The following is a 10,420-nucleotide window of genomic DNA, read 5'->3' on the forward strand; positions in this document are numbered from 1 at the left end:
CAAGATATCACAAAGTCTTATGCAAATCAGAGTTCAAATTGCTGCTGGTCCCATTCCTTGGAGCTGTTCAAGCCAGGAAGAACTGCTGAGTCTTACACTCTCCCTTTTTGTGAAGCTTATTGTCCCAAGTGGGTCAGCCTGAAAGTCACAGTATAAAAGCTTGTTATATTTGGCTGGGATCTGCAATTGTCAGGAGTCAGCCCAAAATTCAGGGAAGTCATGGATTTTCATCAAGTCGTTATAAATTAATGCAGACTGGGTCTGTCACACTTCAGCCAACAATGACCTTTCTTTGCATGTATGAGCATTCCCTTTCTGAATTCGATTACCAAGATATCTGCTTCTTAAGCCCTACAAAGTACTTTCCTTGGAAAAATACTTTGCCTGTCAATTTTTCAACCAGTGATTATAAGTAGTCATGGTAAATCCTGCAAACCACACTGAGACTAATCCTGGGAGAAAAAGACCTGTGCTGGTGTCAAGAGCACAGGTACCCAGTTTTTCCAAAGAAATGCAATTATAGTTAAGTATTTAAATAATACATGCATATTGAAAAAGGTGCAGTAAGTTTGGGGAGTTTCTTTGCCTTACATTTCCTGAGAAACTATCGGGTTAATTTCCACACGAATTTATCATTGCATATAAAATTACTGCAGTTAGGAAAATTGCTGTTTGATGTATAAAGGGGTGAATTGTTCTTCTGAAAGCAAGATATTATAGGGCTTGGCAGTTGTTACATTGGGGTTTATGAACTGTGAATGTTCTACAATGTTCTCCTGTACCTCGTGGACTTGAACTGTTGATACATCTCTGAATGAATCTTGTAAATGGTGCTCCCATGGGCGCACTCCAATTTTGGAACCTTTGTTACAGCAAATGGAATAAAGGGTTTGATAATCAAGTGACATAAATGCACCCTGTAGCTGGAAAATTACACCACTTCTGTTTCTCCAGATTCACTTTAAAAATATTTAATTGGCACCGCACACTTTGTGGTTATTGAGTTTTCTTACATTCACTGGCATATGTGGAAAATTGCTTTTGCAATACACTGCAGACTGATGATTGATGCAAATTAATCTAAGGACAAGATGAGATGTTGAAGCTGGTATTTGATTGATTTGGCCAAAACAATGTGTGTGTGTATTACTACTTTGTGTATGATTACACAAACACAAAACAATAACGCAGCTAGACTCTCTTCTCTAATTAAGACGGTTCTGTATTTCCTTATAAAAATTAAAATTATACTGGTCTTTTAAATATTTAATTTTAATGAAGGGAAAGGGGAATGTGAGGAGGATAAAAACCACCTTAGTGATTAGAAGGCTTGGTCAAGCTGTAAGAAATTCAGGTTCTCTGCATGACTGTATTGGGGTCCAAGCCATCTGCTTCCCAGGAGGAGCCTTTTTCCCCTGGCTGTTGTAGTCCTGGGCACAAGGACACTCCACCTTGTAGCTAAAGCTTTTCCAGCTCTGCAGAAAGCACACAAAGTGCAGAGCTGGTAAAGGCAGGATCCCAGCTCTCTAATATAGGATGATCATGTTTGATGCCTCCCACCTGCAAGAGCTGCTGCTGAATGCTGAAGTGTGTTCAAGAGTGTTAAAGGCAATGGCACTGCTGTTTTGGCTGAGTATTAGAGCTGGGACTGAACCCCAAGAGGGTGATGGTGGTGCTGGGTTAAAACACTGAGGATTTCTCACTATTGAAAAGATGGGTGAATGACCTGAGGAGTCACTCCTGTGCCCCAGGGCCTACATTTTATCCTTCTCTTGCTTTTTGCCCTTGTATCCTTTGGCAGGTGATGGCTTTGGGGATTTGCCACAATGATGCAGAAAGCTGTAATGAGGAAGGAAAACTGAGTCAAAGCCACCATCTTTCAGGCTGGGGATGTAATTAACAAATCATCCTCTGGCCCTGCTGTTCTGTTCTGGAAGGTCCCTGTGAAGAGGATCAGGTTTGTTTGTAAGTGATCCTCTCCATCACAGATCTCAGGGACTCTGCAATGGAGAACTTGAAAAGGCTTAATTAGGAGCCACTGGTGTGCCCAAGCAGGTGTTTATAAATGGGTGTGGTGAGAATCTGCAAGTCCAAGGGGCAGAGAAGCCTGCAGGGACACTGCCAGCTGTCTTGGAGAGGTTATAGCCATGGGGACTGGGAAAACTAAAATAAAACTCCAATGTGCTCTGCAGTCTGAGCCACCTGGCTCAAGAGCCAGGCTGTCCCAGTGTGATAATCTTCAAATATGTGTCACACCTTTTTCCTTTCTCTGCAAAATCCATCCATCCATCCATCCATCCATCCATCCATCCATCCATCCATCCATCCCTCACCCATCCCTCCATCCATCCCTCACCCATCCCTCCATCCATCCATCCATCCATCCATCCATCCCTCACCCATCCCTCCATCCATCCATCCATCCATCCCTCACCCATCCATCCATCCATCCATCCATCCATCCATCCATCCATCCATCCATCCATCCGTCATCCATCCATCCATCCATCCATCCATCCATCCATCCATCCATCCATCCATCCATCCATCCATCCATCCATCCATCCATCCATCCATCCCTCCCTCCACTGTGGGCTTTGAGTTTCTGCATCCACTGCTGAGGCAAAGGCACCAATTGAACTCATGTGGATGTTGTAACAAAGAGAGTTAAGCATGAAACACTGGGACAGCCCAGAGCCTGTAAATGTCTCTGAGAATTGAATCATTAAAGCTCATCTCCTCCTGCCAGCTGAGAGGGGTGGGGTAAGAAGTGTAACTTCAGCTCTTAATTCCACAGTACATCTTGCGGAAAAAAATCAGATGTAAATAATAAGGCAACACTAATTTTGTTTTTTCTCAGCTTTGGACCATTTGACTTTATAAACTTCTATTCTTAACATTTATGAATCAAAATTTGATATAATTTTGCCATAATGTTTGTTTTCTCCTGGCACTGGGAGGAGTTATGAACTCTCTCTAATTCAGGTGGGTAAACTCACAGCTTTTCACTCACCTGAGAGTGAGTGAGCTTATTAATGAATTTAAGAGTAATGATGCTATTCATTGGTGTTCCAACAGGCACTGAGGTGTCAGCAAGGTTGGGAATCTCATGATATATGTCTGGAACAGCCTGTTCTTACAGTTTCAAGAGGCATGAGCTGGCAAGCATGTATTTGCCTCTGGTGCTTTGTGCTGGAGCAGTTGGGCTCTCCTCAAACCTTTGGGTGCTGCTCCTGGGAAACTCTGCCCTGCATGGAGCAAAGGTGCAGCACCCAATCGTGCTCTGCTGCATTCCAGGAGTGCTGCCCCAGCCTGAAATAGAATCACTGACAACCAAGGGACAGAACTTTGTTTTGTAAACCAAAGAAAAGTGTCAGCTACAAAGCAGAAAATGAGTTATTTAGCAGTAGGTCTATCCTGGAGCATAAAAAAAAAAAAAATTATACACAGAGTTCATAGAGAGCAGATTATAAATGTGCATGTTTTGGATCAGCTTCTGTTCTTCACATCAAGAAGTTCAGTGCAAGCCCAAGCAATGCTGACAGAAGCAATATTGCTCTGAAGTCTCTGACTGAAGGAGCCATAATTTGCCCTCAGTTACCTTTAACTAAGCATGGATCTAAGTGAAATTCCTGGAGCTGACCCTCCTTGTGTTTGCAGAAAGTTCAGCTGAGCTCCAATGTGTCCCACAGCTTTAATGTGTCCCACAGCTCCCATCCCACCCTCTGCCTGCAGTGGCTGCACCTTTTGAGTTTCCCTGTGTGTTTGCACTTGGAGAACTTCAGAAGACAAAAAGTTAATGCAATACAAATTTAGGGCCCCGTGCCTGTGCTGTGAAGGCAGGTTAATCAGCCTCTTAACATCCTGTATTTCCTCTGGCAAGTAATGACATTATGCTTCAATCACATCAACCTCTTTTTAACACTGCCCTCAAGAAAGATTTGGAAAAGATAAACATTTCCCATAACGTTTTTTCCCCCCTGACTTGCATCAGTTACATATGATTTATTTTTTAATGTGTTAAGGCCAGCTCAGTACTCCCTTCCCAAGATAATGTCTCATTGACTCCACTGGGAGATTTTCTCAGGGCAAAAAACATTCAACAGAACACTGATTTTATTTTATTTTTAATGTGTTTCTGACAAATTTTTTAATTCTGCCTCTCTTTTTTCATTTTAATTTCTGCCTCAGTGATGCAGTAGAGATAATTTATTGGAATATATTTTCAACACTATTGTTTCAGCCACGCTTTAACACCTGCCATGGATGATAAATATGCCATGCACTGGTATAACATGAAATGTGATTCTTTCTCCTGTGCTTTGCTTCTAACTTTATTTTTAGATGAAGGTCTTTGTGCATAGAGACTGAATTGAGTAATTTTTGGTTGGCAACATTGCTGTTATCAATGATTTCTTCTTCATGCACATTGGCACTTAAAATATTTTCTTCAAATCCATCCCTTTTTGCTACAAAGGCACTTTGATAGTGAGTTGGTTTAGGAAATTGAAAGCCTACAAAAACTTGCCTTAATACTGTGGACGGTGGAAGGTAAACAGTTATTACACTCTTCTTTTTGTGCTGTGGAGACAGCCCTAAATTTTATCATGCATTTGCTAACTTTAAATTCTACTCTTGAAAAAAGCTTGTATTTATGATTACCTTTAATAACAAAAAAAAGAAAACATGAAATTGGCACTACTATTTCAGTATTAAAAAGTTTATAAAATGAGGCCCTGTATTAAGATACTGTAGAGAAATTAGATTTTAATTCACAATGTTCTTTCATTTTACTCATCACGGTAGCTGTCATAACTAGAGACCTTGTTGGAAAATATTTTTGTTTACATTTGGTGAATAAGTTTTGATTTTCTTTTTATGTGACATGTTCCATTCAAAGTGGTTCCCCTAGTGATTTTTGGGGGCTTTTGTCCTCATTATGTGTAGCTAGTGACATGTAAGCAATTTCAGGATCAAGAGACAGTTTTGCTTAGTTATGGAGCACAGCAATCTTGTCCTCTTCAAGTTTTCTCTAGGGTGATTAAAATTTTCATCTCCCAGCTTAGGGCAGCTCAAGTGTGAGCTTTGCCATCCCGTGATATTTAAAATGAGAAATGGTTTCATTGGTTTTATTTTACTCTGGATTAAACAGAGAATCAGAGAAGGAAATGCTGAAGGTGGCAAAGTGTTGAAAAAATTGTGATGGTGTTCACAAGGGTTTTATGTTGAAGGAAGAGATGAGGATCTGACTCCATGTTTCAGAAGGCTGATTTATTATTTTATGATATATATAACATTAAAACTATACTGAAAGAATAGAAGAAATGGTTTCATCAGAAGGCTGGCTAAGAATAGAAAGGAAAGAATGATGACAAAGGTTTGTGTCTCGGACAGTCTGAGCCTGCTGACTGTGACTGGCCATTAATTAGAAACAACCACATGAGACCAATTACAGATGCACCTGTTGCATTCCACAGAGTAGATAATCACTGCTTACATTTTGTTCCTGAGGCCTCTCAGCTTCTCAGGAGGAAAAAATCCTAAGGAAAGGATTTTTTATAAAAGTTGTCTGCCACAAAAAAAATGTCATTGTTGCTTTCCTCAGTTTCCTCTGAGTGGAAAGAGGATAACACATGGAGAGGTCAGGACATTTCTGTCTGCCCTGGGGGGCCAGCCATGCAGCTCAGACTTGTTTTTCAGCTTTCAGTGTCAACCAGCCGAGGTAAGGGGATGTCTCATTTGTCCCTGGCTGGTTTTGGTGTCAGAGATCCATCATGGAGCTGCACACAGCGCTGGAAGATGTCTCACCACTCTTGTGCAGCCACTGCGCTTTGCTGGTGTTTGGCACAAGGTGTGGTGGCACTGAAGTCACTTGACAGGCCTTGCTTAATTAGATTCAAATCTCAGAGAAGGTTCCAGGGCAGACATTCTGTCCTGCTCTCATAAATGAGGATGTCTCAGACAAACAAACCCTGAGTTCTGGCACCACAGCTGAGTGTGAATCTCCATCCAGGCTGGTTGCAAAGCCCTGCTGTGGAACCAGCCCTGCAGCACTGCAAGGTTCCAACATCCAGACTCTCACTTGGCTCCATCTGCTTCCTTTGTGGTTTATTTGTGTTTTGACTCTCCATCCCCGCATTCCATTTTCTTACTGGCAGAAATGGTTGCCCTGCCCTGGAAATTTTGGGGCCAGATGCAGCTTCTGAAGAATAACCAGGAATAGCAAAGTGGGCCAGTCCCTGGGACCCTCTGCCCATCTTGCAGGCAGCATTAGTAGTATGAAACCTTAGTAGTAGAAATAATTTAACACAGCATAAATAGATTAATATCTACTGGCTTCAAGCTCAAAACAAGAATTTCGTCCCTGAGTTGATGGGTTTCAAGGCCTACTCATGCAAGTGTGTGTTTTTGCACAATTTGATACCTTCTTGTGTGAGATTTATCTACAAAGTGGTCACATTTCTGACCTGCTTAGTAGCAATTATTCTCCCTTCCTCGTGTCAGCTTTAAGTGTACCCAATACATATGAACACAGCAAATGCAAAGGGGCAGAAGGCATTAAAATCATGCTTAAAATTGCTGCCACCATGTTTACCTCATTCACAGTTGTTCCTGTGAAGGAAGTGGTTTCTAGAAACATTCCTTTTCTGTGCCTGTACTCATTGCAATGCAGACTGAATGCTTTTCTGCATAAACAATTAATCTGACTTCTTTGCATCAGGCACCCTTTTGATAAATACTTCTGCTGCAACTTGTTTGCACAAGGTGAAGACCTATTGCTTAAAAACATTTACTTGATATATTTACATATAATTCTGCATTCTCTCAAGACCTGTTGGCAGTATTAAGTTATTCTACAATGTCAGCTGTTACAAGGTTGTGACTTTCTTGGCTCCTCAGTGTTGCATAGAAACAAAGCACTTGCAGACACTTTGCCATTTGGCTGTAATGTTGCTTTCCACTTAACAAAAAAAGCATTTCTTGGATGTCATGTGAGCATCAGTATCAGATTTCTGAGAGATTAGACCCGTGGTACAGGTAGATCTAAAACTGTTGCTGGTGCTGGTGTGTATTAAACCTTTAGTAAGGTCTTTGATGTTCTACCTGAGTGCTTGCAAACTGTTGCCACCTTAGTCTGTCAGCATTTTTGATGTTCCAAAATGTGAAAATGATAACCACGTGTCATTAGCAGCCTGTTGCTGCTCAAAGATAAAAGCCAGGGGTGGCAGAAGGAACATGAACAGCCACTCTGCTGTCCCAGACACAGTTACCTGAGCTGTGCTGTGCACAGGGATTTGTCCTGCCACCCATTGGAATAATTAATCAGCAAAGTGCCACGTTAATGAGGACTTTAGAGATGCCTAGATGGGTCCATGAAAATGATCCTTTATACGTGAGGCCAGATTCTGTTCTCCAAAGAAATTCTGTTGGTTCCAGTTGCGTTACTCTTAACAACAGCGCGTGAACACAGTCAGAAGCTGATCTGTAGAAATGAGGGAAAGTATAATGTGAATGAAGGTTTGTTTAAAATTATTGTTAGATTTATCTTAGGGAGGGGAAAAATGTGGAAATTGCCGTTAGTGACTTATACAGGGAGGTGTTTGCACCTAAATCATCTGTCACTGAAATGTAAGCAGGCCTGGACGATAGCTGGGGAAAGCAAAACCCTCTAAATGTTGATAGGAAAGTACTTGGAAGCAAAGTGCTTAGTAACAATCAGAAGAGATGACAGATTGTATTATTGCACAACAATAAGTCTTCAAGGTATTAGAGGTATCAATTTACAACACTTTCTATGCCATCATTACCTGCCACAGTCTGACTCTAATCACAGCAATAGAAACCAGGGGAGCTCCATGGGTGTTTGTGACTTTCTCTGAATATTTATGAAGGTTATAAATGAAATCAGAATCTTGCTCTCTGTTCTTAGCCCATCTGTATAACCATGAAGGCCAAATGAAGCTTTTAGTCATTATACTTAATTGGATGAATGGCCTTCAAAGCTGTCAATAAGTGGTGTGTTCACAGTAAGGTAATTAATAACACTATTTCCTTTTGGAAGACATATCATTAGCCATTATTTCTCGAGATACAACACTGATGTCTTTATTCAAGGAGGTAATTGGAGGTTACCCACCAATTCCCCACCAGTGACATCATCTTTGCAAACTGAATCTCACAATCTGTCACTTCTGAATTCATAATTAGGGTATTTTTCTAATGGCAAGTGAATGTTATTGAAAGAAATACCTACTTTGTCGTTACAGGAATAAGCACAGCCGTCCTGAAGAGTGAGGGGCCTGTAACAAAAATAAGGCCTGTGGGTTGTTAGACTGAACATCTGGGGCCTTCAGAATGACTGTGCTGAAGGAACCAGCAAAAGTCAGAAAGGCAAACCATCAGCTCTGCCACAACCGCTGTGTCACCAACAATTTTGATGGTGTACTTCAACAGACATGCTGCAAATGTGCTCTGTTGTACAATGTATTTGCTAACTTAGAGTATTTTATAATAACACAGAAAGAGGTTCTGTTAGACTGTCCCTGCTCAGAAAATATGCATTATAATGTACCACACAGAATGAATGTCCATTTCCACCTCTTAATTAGCTAATATCCTATGCAGTGTAGCTGATTCCTGACCCTATCATGGGAGGTCAGAAACAGGGATAGCAGTGCATTTTGGTGCCATTTATTTGTTCATCCTATTCTAAAATGCACATATACAAATAGCAAGATTCCTCCACCAAGAGGTGAGCAGTCCTTGATGGTGTTGGAAAGCCATACAGGTAAGTTACATCTATTTATGTCAGGGTGAAATCCTGAAGTACAGACATCGTTTTCAGCTGTTTCAGAGAATTCTTTTTCTGCTTGCACCAGCCATGTGGGTTCTTCAGTAGCTTGGGAATTTTGAGAAGGTATAAGTGACAGCGTGGTTTATGCAGTGACTTTGATCTGCAGACTTCAAACAAATGCACTCTGAAAGTGTTTGTCACAGACCCAAAATTCTGGCAAGAGCTGGAGCCCATTCTGCATCCAAACCCAGGGAGATGGATTCTGGTTTTACACCCACGTCTTACCAAGAGCAGGAACACTTTAAATGTGATTTCTGCTTCCTAATCCTTGCTCTTTGTTTAATCTCGAGTCACCTGCACTCTCCCCACACCTTGGCTCTGTGTTTTGGAAGTGAGCTGGCCTCCAGGGCCACCTGGAGAATTCAGGATGCAGATGAAGGACTGCAAAGGACTTCACAAAGAGGGCTGGCAGTAATATGGGTAATCACAAAGCAGCTTTGGGACTCATCATCTGGAGCAGGTTCTGAGCAAAAACAGTGCTGATGGCCTTGGTGTTCTTGACCCAGAGTGGGAAGATTACTCCTTATTTTGTCTGCTTTGCTTTGCAACACCAACAAGAATTGTCAGGAGACTGTGGAGAAGTGGAAACTCTGGAATTTCTTTCTTGGTGGTTTAAAGATATGGTGCTAAGCAGCTTCTTCTGGTAAAATATTTTAAGTGGTAACATAATTTCCTTCAAATAACTATCATTTTTAAACCTAGTAAAAGGGAGAACTTTATGGCCTGTGTTAACTCAAACAGCCCTTTGGAGAATGTCTTAAATATTTTATGAATATTTATTGTCTTGCTTTCCTACCTGTTTTAAATAATGGGAAGCCTAACACCTGGAAACATGGAACTATGTCAAGAAGGAAGTTTGAACACTTCGCATTGCCTGGAATATCAGGCACCAGAATTTGTCATTTGTAAACAGCATTATTCTTACAGGGCTTGCAGATATCAGGAAATCTTTATCTCAAAGCTGCTGCAGGAAATGTTCAGGATTCAGTGGGTGGGTGCACTCTGACTGATGACATACTGGAAAAATTTACCTCTCTATGCTGGAAATTTAGGCCTTGAAAAGCCATAGGCAGGATGGTTGCAAATGGCTCTTGCAGAAGTACAGTGTGAAAGATTGCATGAAATTCTCTCATGGGAATGAAGTGAAGTGGTATTTCAAATGTAATACAATAAAAATTTAGTTCAGTGTCTGATCTCCTTTCACTTAGCTGTCTATATTTGCTATCTGACTTGCTATGTGGAAAAGATGACACTTTTCTTTCCCTCAACAATCTCATCTCTCTTTAATCTTTTTTCCCTTGCAAACAGGCCAGTGTAGTGTTTACCTATTTAAAAAACCAAAGGAGAATGCTAGAGCATGGCTGCATTTAAAAAGCAGCATTTAAAAAGTAGCATTTAAAATACAACTTCTCAATTTATTAAGCAGAAGGAATGTGGATTTTTAATGCTAATTCATAGAATGTATGACAAATTATAATGTAAACTTGCAGAACAATTAAGACATAATTATTGAGAAGTGAAAGTCTGGCAATAAAACTTCTTTGAATTTTGCATTTTAAATACACA

The sequence above is a fragment of the Ammospiza nelsoni genome, chromosome 8 (assembly GCF_027579445.1).
Source record: "Ammospiza nelsoni isolate bAmmNel1 chromosome 8, bAmmNel1.pri, whole genome shotgun sequence".
NCBI lineage: Eukaryota > Metazoa > Chordata > Aves > Passeriformes > Passerellidae > Ammospiza > Ammospiza nelsoni.